Raw genomic sequence first — 18,427 nt, 5'->3', positions numbered from 1 at the left:
AGTCTTGCTTGCTAGATCAAGAAGGCCGAGATCATCGTCGAGTTGTGCGTGTGCTGAATGCGGAGGTACCGTCCGTTCGGCACTAGATCGGAACAGTTCATGGGACGTTTCGTGGGACGGTTCGCGGGACAGTTCATGGGACGTTTCGTGGGACGGTTCGCGGGGTGGTTCGAGGGACGTGAGGACGTTCCACTATATCAACCGCGTTTCTTAACGCTTCCTGCTGTGCGATCTACAAGGGTACATAGATCCAAATCACCTCTCGTAGATGGACATCACCATGATAGGTCTTCGTGTGCGTAGGAAATTTTCTGTTTCCCATGCAACGTTTCCCAACAGTGGCATCATGAGCTAGGTTCATGCGTAGATGTTATCTCGAGTAGAACACAAAGGGTTTTGTGCATGGTGATGTTAGATTTTCTTCCCTCCTTAGTCTTTTCTCGATTCGGCGGTATTGTTGGATTGAAGCGGCCCGGACCGACATTATTCGTACACTTACGAAAGACTTGTTTCATCGCTTGACATGCAACCTCGTTGCATAAATATTACTGGCGGGTGTCGGTTTCTTCAACTTTGGTTGAATTGGTTTTGACCAACGCGGTCCTTAGACAAGTTAAAAAGAAATTTGCACATCTCCGTTGTGGTTTTTGCGTAAGTAAGATGCGATCTACTAGATACCCATAGCAGCCACGTAAAACATGCAACAACAAATTGGATGATGTCTAACTTGTTTTTGCAGGGTATGCTTGTGATATGATATGGCCAATGACGTGATGTGATATATTGGATGTATGAGATGATCATGTTGTAATAGTTAATATCGACTTGCACGTCGATGGTACGGCAACCGGCAGGAGCCATAGGGTTGTCTTTAAACTAACATTTGTGTTTGCAGATGCGTTTACTATATTGCTAGGATGTAGGTTTAGTAGTAATAGCATAAGTAGCACGACAACCCCGATGGCAACACATTCATGGAGATCATGATGATGGAGATCATGGTGTGGCGCCGATGACAAGAAGATCATGCCAATGCTTTGGTGATGGAGATCAAGAAGCACAAGATGATTGCCATATCATGTCACTTATGAATTGCATGTGATGTTAATCCTTTTATGCACCTTATTTTTCTTAGAACAACGGTAGCATTACGAGGTGATCTCTCACTAAAATTTCAAGACGAAATTGTGTTCTCCCTGATTGTGCACCGTTGCTACAGTTCGTCGTTTCGAGACACCACGTGATGATCGGGTGTGATAGACTCAACGTTCACATACAACGGGTGCAAAACAGTTGCACACGCGGAACACTCGGGTTAAGCTTGACGATCCTAGCATGTGCATACATGGCCTCGGAATACATGAGACCGAAAGATCGACCATGAATTGTATAGTTGATATGATTAGCATAGAGAAGCTTACCACTGAAACTACTCTCAACTCACGTGATGATCGGAGTTGAGTTAGTGAATTTGGATCATGTACCACTCAAATGACTAGAGAGATGTACTTTTTGAGTGGGAGTTTTGGCAAGTAATTTGATTAGTTAAACTCTAATTATCTTGAACATAGTCTAAGTCCACTTTGAAATATTTGTGTTGTAGATCAATGGCTCAAGCGACAGTCACCCTGAATTTTAATACGTTCCTAGAGAAAGCTAAGTTGAAAGATGATGGAAGCAACTTTGTAGACTGGGCTCGTAATCTTAAGTTGCTCCTGCAAGCTAGGAAGAAGGATTCTAATTTAATGCTGCGCTAGGAAATGAACCACCTGCCGCGGCTGACCAAGATGTTAAGAACGCTTGGTTAGCACTCAAGGAGGACTACTCAGTAGTTCAATGTGCAGTATTGTATGTCTTAGAGCTGGGACTTCAACGTCGCTTTGAGCGTCATGGAGCACTTGAGAGGTTCCAGGAGTTGAAGTTTATCTTTCAGAAGAACGCTCGGATCGAAAGGTACGAGACCTGCAATAAATTCTATGCTTGCAAGATGGAGGAGAATTCGTCTGTCAGTGAACACGTGCTCAAAATGTCTGGGTACTCAAACCGTCTAGCTGAGCTGGGGATTGAACTCCCGCAAGAGGCTATCACTGACAGAATTCTTCAATCACTGCCACCAAGCTACAAGAGCTTGGTGTTGAACTATAACATGCAAGGGATGAACAAGTCACCCGGCGAGTTATTCGCAATGCTGAAAGTCACAGAGTCGAAACTCCGTAAAGAGCATCAAGTGTCGATGGTGAACAAGACCACTAGTTTCAAGAGAAACGGCAAAGGAAAGAAGGGTAATTAAAAGAAGAGCGGCAAGCCTGTTGCCAATCAGACGAAGAAACCCAAAGCTGGACCTAAGCCTGAAACGGAGTGTTATTATTGCAAGGGTCTGGGTCACTGGAAGCGCAACTGCCCCAAGTATCTGGCTGATAAGAAGGCGGCCATGGAAAAATCAGGTATATTTTATATACATGTTATTGATGTGTACTTAACCAGCTCACATAGTAGTGCATGGGTATTTGATACCGGTTCTGTTGCTCATATTTGCAACTCGAAACAGGAACAACGGAATAAGCGAAGGCTAGCGAAGGATGAAGTGACGATGCGCGTGGGAAATGGTTCCAAGGATGATGCAATCGCCGTCGGCACAGTTTCACTTGAGTTAGCATCAGGATTAGTTATGAACTTAAATAATTGTTATTTAGTGCCTGCGTTAAGCATGAACATAATATCTGGATCTTGTTTATTGTGAGACGGTTACTCGTTTAAGTCAGAGAATAATGGTTGTTCTATTTCTATCAGTAATATCTTTTATGGTCATGCACCCAATGTGATAGGATTGTTCATATTGAATCTTGATAGCGATGATACACATATAGATAACATTGAGACCAAAAGAGTTAGAGTTAACAATGGTAGCGCCATGTTTTTATGGCACTGCCGCTTAGGTCATATTGGTGTAAAGCACATAAAGAAACTCCATACCGATGGACTTTTGGAGTCACTTGACTTTGATTCACTTGACACGTGCAAACCATGCCTCATGGGAAAGATGACTAAGACTCCGTTCTCTGGAACAATGGAGCGTGCAAGTGACTTGTTGGAAATCATACATACCGATGTGTGCGGCCCAATGAGTGTGGAGGCGCGCGGCGGATATCTTTATTTTCTCACCTTCACGACCTATTTGAGTTGATATGGTTATGTCTACTTGATGAAGCACAAGTCGGAAACGTTTGAGAAGTTCAAGCAATTTCAGAGTGAAGTTGAAATCATCGTAACAAGAAGATCAAGTTCCTACGGTCTGATCGTGGGGATGAATATCTGAGTTTCGAGTTTGGTGCTCATTTAAGACAATGTGGAATTGTTTCACAGTTGACACCGCGTGGAACACCAAAGCGTAATGGTGTGTCCGAACGTCGTAATCGTACTTTATTAGAGATGGTGCGATCTATGATGTCTCTTATCGATTTGCTATTATCGTTTTGGGGTTATGCATTATAGAAAGCTGCATTCACTTTAAATAGGGCACCATCAAAATCCATTGAGACGACACGATACGAACTGTGGTATAGCAAAAGACCAAAATTGTCATTTCTTAAAGTTTGGGGATGTGATGCTTATGTCAAAAAGCTTCAGCCTGAAAAGCTGGAACCCAAAGCGGAAAAGTGCGTCTTCATAGGTTACCCAAAAAAGACAGTTGGGTATACCTTCTATCTCAAATCCAAGGGCAAAATGTTTTTTGCTAAAAAACGGAGCTTTTCTTCAGAAGGAGTTTCTCTCGAAAGAATTGAGTGGGAGGAAGATAAAACTTGATGAGGTTGTCGAACCTCTAATTCCTCTAGATGGTGGCGCAGGGCAAGGAGAAACCCATGTTGCTGTGGCGCCGGTTGAGGAGCAAGTTGATGATAACAATCATGAATCTTCGGATCAAGCTGCTATCGGACCTCGCAGGTCAACAAGATCACGTACTGCTCCCGAGTGGTGCGGTAATCCTGTCTTGACAATTATGTTGTTGGATAACAATGAACCTGTGAATTAAGAAGAAGCAATGGTGGGCCCGGATTCCAACAAATGGCTAGAGGCCATGAAGTCCGAGATAGGATCCATGTACGAGAACAAAGTGAGGACTTTGGAAGTACTACCTGAAGGCCGCAAGGCTATTCAGAACAAATGGATCTACAAGAAGAAGAGGATGCAGACGGTAATGTGACCATTTATAAAGCTCAACTTGTGGCAAAGGGTTTTTCACAAGTTCAAGGAGTTGACTACGATGAGACTTTCTCACCAGCAGCGCTGCTTAAGTCCGTCTGAATCATCTTAGCAATAGCTGCCTTTTACGATTATGAAATCTAGCAGATGGATGTCAAAACGGCGTTCCTTAACGATTTTCTTAAGGAAGAGTTTTATATGATGGAACCCAAAGGTTTTGTCGATCCAAAGAATCCTAACAAAGTATGTAAGCTCCAGCGATCCATTTATGGACTGGTGCAAGCATCTCGGAGTTGGAATAAGCGCTTTGGTAAGGTGATCAAAGCATTTGGGTTTATACAAGTGGTTGGAGAATTTTGTATTTACAAGAAAGTGAGTGGGAGCTCTGTGGCGTTTCTAATCTTATATGTGGATGACATATTGTTGATTGCAAACAACGTGGAGCTTTTGGAGAGTATAAAGGATTACTTGACTAAAAGTTTCTCTATGAAGGACCTAGGAGAAGCTGCTTACATTCTAGGCATTAAGATCTATAGGGATAGATCGAGACGCCTGATAGGACTTCTACAAAGCACATACCTTGATAAAGTTTTGAAGAAGTTCAAAATGGATCAGTCCAAAAAAGGGTTCTTGCCAGTATTACAATGTATAAAATTGAGTAAGACTCAGTGCCCAGCAACTGCGGAAGATAGAGAACAAATGAGTTCTGTCCCCTACACTTCAGCCGTAGGTTCTATTATGTATGCAATGTTGTGCACTAGACCCGACGTTAGCCTGGCCATAAGTATGGCAGGCCGGTTTCAGAGTAATCGAGGAGTGGATCACTGGACGGGGGTCAAGAATATTCTGAAGTATCTGAAAAGTACTAAGGAAATGTTTCTTGTTTATGGAGGTGACAAAGAGCTCTTCCTAAAAGGTTACGTCGACGCAAGTTATGACACAGATCCGGATGACTCTAAGTCGCAAACCGGATACGTATTTATTCTTAATGGGGGTGCGGTAAGCTGGTGCGGTTCTAAGCAGAGTGTCGTAGAAGATTCTACATGTGAAGCGGAGTACATGGCTGCCTTGGAGGCAGCAAAGGAGGGTGTCTGGATAAAGCAGTTCATGACAGATCTTGGAGTTGTGCGAAGCGCACTAGATCCATTAACTCTGTTATGTGACAACACTGGTGCCATTGCCTTAGCAAAGGAACCAAGGTTTCACAAGAAGACTAGACACATCAAATGACGCTTCAACCTCATCCGCGACTACGTCGAAGGAGAGGACATGAATATTTGCAAAGTGCACACGGGTCTAAATGTAGCAGACCCGCTGACTAAACCTCTTCCACGGGAAAAACATGATCAACACCAGAACTGTATGGGTGTTCGATTTATTAGAATGTAAATCGCATGGCGATGTGAGGACTAGATTATTGACTCTAGTGCAAGTGGGAGACTGTTGGAAATATGCCCTAGAGGCAATGATAAATATTTATTGTTATATTTCATGTTTAAAGACAATTGTTTATTATCCATGCTATAATTGTATTGAATGAAAACATAGATACATGTGTGGATACATAGACAAAAAAATGTCCCTAGCAAGCCTCTAGTTTGCTAGCCAGTTGATCAATGATAATCAAGGTTTTCTGACTATGTGAAAGTGTTGTCTCTTGATAACTCGATCACATCATTAGGAGAATCATGTGATGGACTAGACCCAAACTATGAACGTAGCATATTGATCGTGTCGTTTTATTGCTATTGTTTTCTGCGTGTCAAGTATTTGTTCCTGTGACCATGAGATCATATAAATCACTGGCGCCGAAGGAATGCCTTGTGTGCATCAAATGTCACAACGTAACTGGGTGACTATAAAGGTGCTCTACAAGTATCTCCGAAGGTGTCCGTTGAGTTAGTATGGATCAAAACTAGGATCTGTCACTCCGTGTGACGGAGAGGTATCTCAGGGCCTACTCGGTAATACAACATCACACACAAGCCTTGCAAGCAATGTGACTAAGTGTCAGTCACGGGTTCTTGTATTATGGAACGAGTAAAGAGACTTGCCGGTAACGAGATTGAAATAGGCATACGGATACCGACGATCTAATCTCGGGCAAGTAACATACCGAAGGACAAAGGGAATGACATATGGGATTATATGAATCCTTGACACTGAAGTTCAACCGATAAGATCTTCGGAGAATATGTAGCATCCAATATGGGCATCCAGGTCCCACTACTAGATATTGACCGAGGAGTACCTCGGGGCATGTCTACATAGTTCTCGAACCCGCAGGGTCTGCACACTTAAGGTTCGGCGATGTTCTAGTATAGTTGAGTTATATGTGTGGTTACCGAATGTTGTTTGGAGTCCCGGATGAGATCACAGACATCACGAGTGTTTTCGGAATAGTAGGGAAATGAAGATTGATATATAGGATGACTTCATTTGGTTACCGGAAGGTTTTCGGGCATTTCCGGGATTGTAACGGAACTGACGAATGGGTTCCGGAATTTCCCCGGGAGGGGGGCAACCCACCCGGGGGAAGCCCAATGGCCCTAGGGGTGGCGTACCAGCCCTTAGTGGGCTGATGGGACAGCCTGAGAGGGCCTATGCGCCAAGGAAAGAAAACCAAAGAAAAGAAAAAAAGAGGTGGGAAGGAAGAGGAGGACTCCACTTTCCAATCCTAGTTGGACTAGGATTGGAGAAGGACTCCTCCTCTCCCTTGGCCAGCGCACCCTTGAGGGCTTGGCCCTCAAGGAAAGCCTCCTCCCCTCCCTCCTATATATAGTGGTGATTTAGGGCTGATTTGAGACAACTTTTGCCACAAGCAACTCAGATCTAGACACCGTAGTTTTACCTCTAGATCGTATTTCTACGGAGCTCGGGTGGAGCCCTCCAGGAGTAGATGATTCACCACCACTGGAGCATCGTCACGCTAGCGAAGAACTCATCTACTTCTCCGTCTTGCTTGCTGGATCCAGAAGGTCGAGATCATCGTCGAGCTGTACGTGTGCTGAACGTGGAGGTGCCGTCCGTTTGGCACTAGATCGCAACGGAGCATGGGACGAATCGCAGGACGGTTCTCGGGGCGGTTCGAGGGACGTGAGGACGTTCCACAACATAAACCGCGTTTCTTAACGTTTCCTGTTGTGCGATCTACAAGGGTACATAGATCCAAATTTCCTCTCGTAGATGGACATCACCATGATAGGTCTTCGTGTGCGTAGGAAAATTATTGTTTCCCATGCAACGGTTCCCAACAGATGCCACTGCACGGGAACGTTGCATGGGAAACAAAAAAATTCCTAAGCACACGAAGACCTATCATGGTGATGTCCATCTACGAGAGGAGATTTGGATCTACGTACCCTTGTAGATCGCACAACAGGAAGCGTTAAGAAACGCGGTTGATGTAGTGGAACGTCTTCATGTCCCTCGATCCGTCCCACGAACCGTCCCGCGATCCGTTCCGATTTAGTGCCGAACGGACGACACCTCCGCGTTCAGCACACGTATAGCTCGACGATGATCTCGGCCTTCTTGATCCAGCAAGCAAGACGGATAAATAGATGAGTTCTCTGGCAGCGTGACGATGCTCCGGTGTTGGTGATGATCTACTCCTGCAGGGCTCCGCCCGAGCTCCGTAGAAATCCGATCTAGAGGTAGAACTATGTGGTCTAGGGTTGAGTTGCACGTGGCAAAAGTTGTCTCAAATCAGCCCTAAATCACCACTATATATAGGAGGGAGGGGCGGGAAGCTTGCCTTGAGGGCCAATCCCTCAAGGTGCGTCGGCTAGGAGGAGAGGAGGAATCCTACTCCAATTAGGATTGGAAAGTGGAGTCCTTCTCTTCCTTCCCGCCTCCCCTTTTTTTCTTTCCCTTTGGTTTTTCTTCTCTCGGCACCAAGGCCTTCTTGGGCTGTCCCACCAGCCAACTAAGGGCTGGTGCGCCATGATACGTCCATTTTGCATCATGCTTTCATGTTGATATTTATTGCTTTTTGGGCTGTTATATTACTTGTGGTACCATATTTATGCCTTTTCACTCTTATTTTGCAATGTTTATTTGAAGACGGAGAATTCAGGTAGCTGGAATTCTCGACTGGAAAAGGAGCAAATCCTAGTCCACTATTCTGCACATCTCCAAATGCCCTGAAAAGTTACGTGGATTTTTTTGGGATTATATAAAAAATACTGGGCGAAAGAACTACCGGAGGGGGGCTACCAGGGCGCCACAAGCCCTGACATCGCCACCCCCTTGGTGGCGGAGTGGGGGCTTGTGGGCTCCCTGACGGCCCACTAGCCCCCCTCTTTTGCTATATGAAGCGTCTTGGTCCAGAAAAAAATCACACGGGAACTTTTTCATGGTTTCGCCGCCGCCTCCACGAGGCGGAACTTGAGCCGATCCAATCTAGAGCTCCGGCAGGACGATCCTGCCGGGGAAACTTCCCTCCCGGAGGGGGGAATCATCGCCATCGTCATCACCAACACTCCTCTCATTGGAGGGGAGGCATCTTCATCAGCACCATCTCCTCTCCAATCCCTATTTCATCTCTTGTAACCAATCTTCGTCTCGCAACTCCGATTGGTACTTGTATGGTTGCTTGTAGTGTTGATTACTCTTTGTAGTTGATGCTAGTTGGATTACTTGGTGGAAGATTTTATGTTCAGATCCTTGATGTTATTCATTACACCTCTGATCATGATTATGATTATGTTTTGTGAGTAGTTACTTTTGTTCCTAAGGACATGGGATAAGTCATGTTAATAATAGTCATGTGAATTTTATATTCGTTCGGTATTGTGATATGTTGTATGTTGTCTTTTCCTCTAGTGGTGTTATGTGAACGTTGACTACATAACACTTCACCATATTTGGGCCTAGAGGAAGGCATTGGGAAGTAGTAAGTAGATGATGGGTTGCCGGAGTGACAAAATCTTAAACCTCAGTCTATGCGTTGCTTCGTGAGGGATTGATTTGGATCCACTAGTTTAATGCTATGGTTAGACTTTGTCTTAATTCTTCTTTTGTAGTTGCGGATGCTTGCGAGAGAGGTTAATCATAAGTGGGATGCTTGTCCAAGTAAGGGCAGTACCCAAGCGCCGGTCCACCCACATATCAAACTATTAAAGTAACGAACGTGAATCATATGAACGTGATGAAACTAGCATGACAGAAATTCCCTGTGTGTCCTCGGGAGCGTTTTTCCTCCTATAAGACTTAGTTCAGGCTTGTCCCTTGCTACAAAAGGGATTGGGCCACTCGCTGCACCATTGCTACTACTTGTTACTTGTTACTTTTTGCTTGCTACGTTTCACCTTGCTACACAATCACTTGTTACCGCTACTTTAAGTGCTTGCACTTATTACCTTGCTGAAATCCGTTTATCAGAGCCTTCTGCTCCTCGTTGGGTTCGACACTCTTACTTGTCGAAAGGACTACGATTGATCCCCTATACTTGTGGGACATCAAGACTCTTTTCTGGCGCCATTGCCGGGGAGTGAAGCGCCTTTGGTAAGTGAAAATTGGTAAGGAAACATTTATATACTGTGCTGAAATTTTTTGTCACTTGTCACTATGGAAACTGTTCCTTTGAGGAGTTTGTTCGGGGTATCTTCACCACGAACGGAAGCACGAGGAGTTGTTCCCCGACCTGAGGTACCTACTGAAAATATCTTTTATGAAATTCCTTCGGGTATGCTTGAGAAACTGCTGGCTAATCCTTTCACAGGAGATGGATCTTCACATCCAGACTTGCATATGATCTATGTAGATGAAGTTTGTGGTTTATTTAAGCTTGCAGGTTTTCCCGAGGATGAGGTAAAGAAGAAATTCTTTCCTTTATCTTTGAAGGATAAGGCGCTGACATGGTATAGGCTATGTGATGATACTGGATCATGGGGCTACAATCGGTTGAAATTGGAATTTCATCAAAAGTTCTATCCTATGCATTTAGTACATCGTGATCGGAACTTTATTTATAACTTTTGGCCTCGTGACAGGGAAAGTATAGCTCAATCTTGGGGGAGGCTTAAATCAATGCTATATTCATGCCCCAATCATGAGCTCTCGAGAGAAATCATCGCTCAAAACTTTTACGCTCGGCTTTCTCATGAAGATCGTACCATGCTTGACACTTCTTGTACCGGTTCTTTTATGAAGAAGGATATTGATCACAAGTGGAATTTATTGGAGAGAATCAAATGCAACTTTGAAGAATGGGAGCTAGAGGAAGGTAAGGAGTCAGGTATGAATTTCCAGTTTGATTGCGTTAAATCTTTTGTTGAGGCAAACATTTCTAGAGATTTTAGCGCTAAGTATGGACTTGACTCTGAGATAGTAGCTTCTCTATGTGAATCTTGTGCTGCTCATGTTGATCTTCCCAAAGAGAAGTGGTTTAAATATCATCCTCCTATAGAAACCAACATAGCCAAAACCAATCTAGTTGAGGATAAATTCATTGCTTTTAGTGATCCTGTTGTTCCTTGTGCTTACACTGAGAAACCACCATACCCTGCTAGGATAAAGGTTTATGCTAAAGCTCCAACTGTGATACGTAGGGGTTACATTAGACCACTTGCACCCCCTGAAGAGATTAGAGTTGAACCTAGTATTGCTATTATCAAAGATCTCTTAGCCGAAGACATAGATGGGCATGTTATCAAATTCTGTGAGGACTCTGCTAGAATTGCTAAACCTCACGCGAAAGACAAACACGGACCTGTAGTTGGCCATCCCGTTGTTTCTGTTAAGATAGGAGATCACTGTTACCATGGTTTATGTGATATGGGAGCTAGTTTTAGTGCAATACCCCGTTCTGTATATGATGAAATCAAAGATGAGATTGCACCTGCTGAGTTAGAACCCATTGATGTCACTATTACGCTAGCTAATAGAGACACTATCTGCCCTCTAGGAATTGTAAGAGACGTAGGAGTCATGTGTGGTAAGACAAAGTATCCTACTGATTTCCTCATCCTTGGTACTGCACAAGCTAGCTTTTGTCCCATCATATTTGGTAGACCCTTTCTCAACACTGTCAATGCTCACATTGATTGCATTAAGCAGACCGACAAAGTTAGTTTCGAGGGTGTGTCACATGAATTTAACTTCTCCAAGTTTGGAAGACAACCCCATGAAAGAGAGTCATTTGGTAGAGATGAAATCATTGCTCTTGCCTCTATTGCCATACCTCCTACGGATCCATTAGAGCAATAATTTCTTGAGCATGCAAATGATATGCATATGGAGGAGAGAGATGAGATAGATAAAATTGTCTTAGAACAATATCCTATTCTCAAGAATAATCTGCCCGTTGAACTGTTTGGGGATCCTCCCCTACCAAAGGGTGATCATGTGTTCGAGCTTAAACAGTTGCCTGATACTCTTAATTATGCCTATCTTGATGAGAAGGAGATATATCCTGTCATTATTAGTGCTCTCCTCTCAGAGCACCAAGAGAAGAAGTTACTAAGGCCTCCGAGGAAGCACCGTGCTGCTATTGGATATACTCTTGATGATCTTAAGGGTATTAGTCCTACTCTATGTCAGCACAAGATTAAAACCGATCCTGACTTTAAACCAGTTGCTGATCATCAAAGGAGATTAAATCTTAAGATGAAAGAGGTTGTTAGAAAAGAAATATTAAAGCTTTTATAAGCAGGAATCATTTATCCCGTTGCTCACAGTGATTGGGTAAGTCCAATACATTGCGTACCTAAGAAGGGAGGTATCACCGTCGTTCCTAATCATAAGGATGAACTAATCCCACAAAGGATTATTACCGGCTATAGAATGGTGATAGACTTCCGGAAACTGAACAAGGCAACCAGACAAGGTCATTATCCTTTGCCGTTCATCGACCAAATGCTAGAAAGGCTATCAAAGCACACACTTCTCCTTTCTAGACGGTTATTCCGGTTTCTCGCAAATACCTATTGCACAATCTGATCAAGAGAAAACCACTTTCACCTGCCCTTTCGGTAACTTTTCCTATAGACGTATGCCTTTTGGCTTATGCAATGCACCTGCCACCTTCCAAAGATGTATGATGGCTATATTCTCTGACTTTTTTGAAAAGATCGTCGAGGTTTTCATGGATGACTTCTCCGTTTACGGGTCTTCCTTTGATGATTGCCTCAGCAACCTTGATCGAGTCTTATAGAGATGCGAAGAAACAAACCTCGTCTTGAATTGGGAGAAGTGCCACTTTATGTTGAATGAAGGTATCGTCTTAGGACACAAAATTTCCGAGAGATGCATTGAAGTTGATAAGGCTAAGGTTGATGCAATTGAGAAAATGCCTTGCCCCACAGATATCAGAGGTATACGAAGTTTCCTAGGTCATGCTGGTTTCTATAGAATTTTCATTAAAGACTTCTCTAAGATTTCTAGGCCTCTTACCAACCTCTTGCAGAAGGATGTTCCTTTTGTTTTTGATGAGGATTGTGAGGAAGCCTTCGAAATACTTAAGAAGGCCTTGATAACCGCACCTATTGTTCAACCACCTGACTGGAACTTGCCCTTTGAAATCATGTGTGATGCTAGTGATTATGCTGTTGGTGTTGTTCTAGGACAAAGAGTTGACCAGAAGTTGAATGGCATTCACTACGCCAGTAAAACTCTAGACAATGCCCAAAGAAACTATGCCACTACGGAGAAGGAATTTTTAGCAGTCGTGTTTGCATGTGAAAAGTTCAGATCTTACATAGTTGACTCCAAAGTCACTGTTCACTCTGATCATGCTGCCATTAAGTACCTCATGGAGAACAAGGACGCTAAGCCTAGGCTGATCAGATGGGTTCTCCTGCTACAGGAATTTGATTTGCACGTCGTTGACTGAAAGGGTGCTGATAACCCTGCAGCAGATAACTTGTCTAGGCTAGAGAATGTCCTTGATGACCCACTACCTATTGATGACAGCTTTCCTGATGAGAAATTAAATGTCATCCGCACTTCACATAGTGCATCGTGGTATGCAGATTATGCAACTATATCGTAGCCAAATACATACCACCTAGTTTCACCTATCAGCAAAAGAAGAAATTCTTCTTTGATTTGAGACACTACTTTTGGAATGATCCTCGCCTTTATAAGGAAGGAGTAGATGGTGTTATTAGACGTTGTGTGCCTGAACATGAACATGGACAGATCTTGCAGAAATTTCATTCTAAAGCCTATGGAGGACACCATGCTGGAGATAGAACTGCCCATAAGGTATTGCAATCAGGTTTCTATTGGCCCACTCTCTTCAAGGATGCCCGTAAGTTTGTCTTGTCTTGTGACGAATGCCAAAGAATAGGGAACATCAGTAAACGTCAGGAAATGCCTATGAACTATTAACTTGTCATTGAACCATTTGATGTTCGGGGCTTTGATTATATGGACCCTTCCCGAGTTCCAATGGGTACACTCACATCTTAGTTTCTGTAGATTACATTACTAAGTGGGTAGAGTCTATCCCCACTAAAAATGTTGATCACCACACCTCTATTAAGATGCTTAAAGAAGTCATTTTCCCAAGATTTGGAGTCCCTAGATACTTGATGACTGATGGCGTTTCACACGTCATTCATGGTGTTTTCCGCAAGATGCTAGCTATGTATGATGTCAACCATAGAGTTGCATCTCCTTATCATCCTCAGTCTAGTGGTCAAGTTGAGTTGAGTAATAGTGAGATCAAGTTGATCCTACAAAAGACCGTCAATAGATCTCGAAAGAACTGGTCTAGCAAACTTGACGATGCACTATGGGCTTATAGGACTGCTTATAAGAATCCCATGGGCATGTCACCGTATAAAATGGTTTACCGTAAGGCATGTCATTTACCTCTTGAGCTGGAACACAAAGCTTATTGGGCAATCAAAGAGCTCGACTTTGATTTCAAACTTGCCGGTGAGAAGCGGTTGTTTGATATCAGCTCGTTAGATGAATGGAGAGCCCAGGCATATGAGAATGCCAAGTTGTTCAAGGAAAAGGTTAAGAGATGGCACGACAAACGAATACAGAAACGTGAGTTCAATGTAGGTGATTATGTCTTGCTATACAATTCTCGTTTGAGATGCTTTGCAGGCAAGCTTCTCTCTAAATGGGAAGGTCCCTATGTTATCGAGGAAGTATATCGTTCCAGCGCCATCAAAATCAATAACATAGAAGGAAATTTTCCTAGAGTGGTAAATGGGCAAAGAATCAAGCATTACATCTCTGGTACTCCCATAAATGTTGAGACCAATATCATCAATGCCATAACTCCAGAGGAGTACATAAGGGATGTTTATCAGCCTGTTTCAGACCTTGAAAACGAAGATGTATCTGTTTCGGTAAGAAATTGGACTCCGATGCTTTTCCAATAGGAAATTTCTTCCGTTTTGGAATTTTTGGAAAATTAGAAAAATAAAAAGCAGTCCGGAGAGCGAACGAGGCGGCCACAAGCCCTGCCACCGCCCCCTACCCCCTGGTGGCGGAGGGCAAGCTTGTGGGCACCTCGTGTGCCTCCCGGACTCTGTTTTCTTGCGGAGGACTCCTTCTGGCCAAGAAAAAATCAATATATATTCGCCCAAAGGTTTTGATTTCCGTATCGCACTGTTTTCCTCTGTTTTCGTTTCGAGCTTGTTTCTGCCGCAGATGTAGGTCAAGATGTCTTCTCAGGATTCAGAGGGGGAGAGCTATGTGGCTCACTACCTTGCTAACCCCAAGGTCTATGGGGACTTGGAACCTTATGGCTGGACCACCGATGAGGAAGAGGACTATGAGCCCAAAGGGAAGGAGCAAACGAGTTCCGATGAAGAGGAGGCTCCTCTACCTCAACCTGCAAACACCCATGTGGAGTTCATGAAGTCAAGCCTCCCTGACCATAGGAAGAAGCCTAAGACCTTGTTTATCCCTTCTCGTTTCTTGCAGGAGAGTAAGCAGGAACTTTGCCATAGAGTGTTGAAACTTGAGGAAGCAAATGACGATCTAAGGGAGCAAAGCTTTTTGCTCAAGTTGAAATTAGACAACCTCAATACTGTTTCAACAACTCCACCACCATCACCACCGAAGGAAGACAACTAAGCATTGGTATGGTCAATCCCCTTGGCTTCTGCCAAGCTTGGGGGAGTTGCCCTGGTATCGTATCACCTTTATGTCTTTTGCTTTTACCTTTGTTTTAGTTCTTTCCTTTTCAGATTTTATTTCTTCTCTTAGAGGAATAAGTCTTTAGTTTTTAGTTTGAGTCTTTTTCTTTTGCTTCTCCCCCGATGTATTCAAGCTTACAAGCTATATAATAAAGAGTGTCTTAGTCAAGGGCTTTGCTTTGTAGCATGATCAAAAGTATGAAAAGCACGATAGCATGAAAGATCATGAGACGATCTTACGGAAAGTGATAACTTCACGTATGACACGTATGATGATTGAAACTTGTTGAGAATAACTCAACATAGACCTTAGTCATTGTTGCAATTAATAAGAAGTAATAAGGAAAGAGAGGTTCACATGTAAATATATCATCTTAGACACTTTTTACAATTGTGAGCACTCACCAAACTATTACATGCTTAGGAGTAGATGTTGGACAAGGAAGACAACATAATGAATTGTGTTTGCTTGGTTCCAAACAATGTTATATGATTAGAGATCCCTTAGCATGTGACGATTGCTTCCACCTCATATTAGCCAAAATTCCCGCACCAAGTAGAGATACTACTTGTGCATCCATAAACCTCCAACCCAGTTTTGCCATGAGAGTCCACCATACCTACCTATGGATTGAATAAGGTTCTTCAAGTAAGTTGTCATCGGTGCAAACAATAATAATTGCTCTCTAATATGTATGTTCTATTAGTGTGTGGAAAATAAGCTTTGTACGAACCTGTGATGAGGAAGACATAAAAGTGACACACTACATAATAAAGTTCTTTATCACAGGAGGCCATATAAAGTGATGTTCCTCCGCACTAAGAGGACACACATTAAAACCTCAAAAGCGCATGACAACCTCTGCTTCACTCTATGAAGGTCCTATCTTTTACCTTTACTTTATTCCCTTGTAAGAGTCATGGTGATCATCACCAATTCCCTTTTTTGCCTTTGTCTTGGCTACCGTCACATGCTGGGGAAAGATCTATCTTCATATATCAACTTGGAGTTGAGTACTTATGCTTTATTGTTGTTGACTTTACCCTTGAGGTAAATGGTTGGGAGGCAAAACTTTAAGCCCCTATCTTCCTCTGTGTCCAGCTGAAACTTTGACACCATGAGTACCACGTGAGTTGTAATAATTGTGGAAAACAAAAGAGATGATTGAGTATGTGGGTTTGCCTTACAAGCTCTCATTTGACTCTTTCTGATGTTGTGATAAATTGCAATTGCTTCAATGACTATGGTTTATTGTTGGTTACTTCTCGGTAAGGTTTTTGCTTCATGCTTTGCTTTATGAAGGAATTGTTACTTTCCCATAAGAATCTTTATGATGTATTGCTGTCCTATGTGTGATCATGATGCCCTCATGTCCGTATTATGTTTTTTCGACACCTTTGTCCCCAAACATGTGGACATGTTTGTGGAACTGGGTTTTCTCTTGAGGACAAGCGAGGTCTAAGCTTGGGGGAGTTGATACGTCCATTTTGCATCATGCTTTCATGTTATATTACTTGTGGTACCATATTTATGCCTTTTCTCTCTTATTTTGCAAGGTTTATTTGAAGAGGGAGAATTCAGGCAGCTGGAATTCTGGACTGGAAAAGGAGCAAATCCTAGTCCACTATTATGCACATCTCCAAATGCCCTGAAAAGTTACGTGGATTTTTTTGGGACTATATAAAAAATACTGGGCGAAAGAACTACCGGAGGGGGGCTGCCAGGGCGCCACAAGCCCTGACACCGCCACCCCCCTGGTGGCGGAGTGGGGGCTTGTGGGCTCCCTGACGGCCCACTAGCCCCCCTCTTTTGCAATATGAAGTGACTTTGTCCAGAAAAAATCAGACGGGAGCTTTTTCGTGGTTTCGCCGCAGCCACGAGGCTGAACTTGAGCAGATCCAATCTAGAGCTTTGGCAGGACGATCCTTCCGGGGAAACTTCCCGCCCGGAGGGGGGAATCATCGCCATCGTCATCACCAACAATCCTCTTGTCGGAGGTGTCACATCCCTCACACCTTAATTAAGTTAGCTTTGTGCTCATGTTTTCTTTGCATTTCATCTAGGAAATTTTCAACAAGAACAAAGCACGTGGTGAAGGAAAATTCTAAAACCCTAGCCACTTTTCAAATTAAGGGAAATTCCAAAACTAGTTAAAATAAATTAACCCAAAATGGCCTCAAGAAAAGTTCAATCTTTTTGATAATTTTTGAAAACAAATAAGCAATAAAGGAAACCATTTATTTTATACTCTCGGCATTTTAAATAAATGCAAAAGCTACTGGTTTCAAGTTTTAAATTTGAAATCAGAAACTTAAGTTTTCAAAAATGTTGAAAACTTTAGGAATGGTTGGATACATTCCAACTAATATTCTGGTGTGTTGAAAATGTTTTTCCAAACTATTTTAGGAGCTGAAATAAATAGCAAATAAATAGTTTTCAAAACAGAAACAAAACAGAAAAGAAAAGAGAAATAAAAGAGGAAAAACCATACCTGTCGCCGGCCCAGCCCACCTGGGGCTCCCCGGTCATCTTCCTCGTCCTGCTAGTAGGCAGGGGAGAAGATGAGCACGACGGCCGAGCCCGGCCACCTCCTGCCTGCCTGCCCGCTGCTGGAGGCCTCCAGGAGCGCCAGCGCGACGCCTGCGCCTTCTTATCCTCCTCCCTGCGGCTCTATCCTCTCCCCTAAGCTTGATCCCTTTTCCCCCTCTCGGATCTCTCTCCCCCCGAAGCTCCGGTCGTCGTCGATCCGTCGTCTCCTGGTCCTCCCCGACCCTGTCGGCAGCCTCACAAGATCCGTCGTGAGCTCCTCTTCCTGTTCCCCCTCTTCCCGAGGCTTCCCCCTCCTTTAACCACGTTAGCCGCCAGAGCCCGAAGGACCTCGTCGCCGGCCATGTCATTGTCGTCGTTGTGGTACTCACCTCGCTAGGCAGAGCTCAGGAATGAGCTCCTCGAGCTCTGTAGATGGCGTAGGGCCTCTCTCGCAGCTCGCTAATCCCCTGCATCGGCACTCCCGTCGATGCCCGAGCCGCAGCCGCCGCTGACCTCGACGCCGGCGTGGATTCCGGTGACCACCGGGTCCAGCTCCACCCCTTTTAGATGCGGCGTTTCTCTAGCTGTC

Source organism: Hordeum vulgare, chromosome 3H (genome assembly GCF_904849725.1).
Source record: "Hordeum vulgare subsp. vulgare chromosome 3H, MorexV3_pseudomolecules_assembly, whole genome shotgun sequence".
Lineage (NCBI taxonomy): Eukaryota > Viridiplantae > Streptophyta > Magnoliopsida > Poales > Poaceae > Hordeum > Hordeum vulgare.
Note: the sequence above shows the minus strand (reverse complement) of the source record.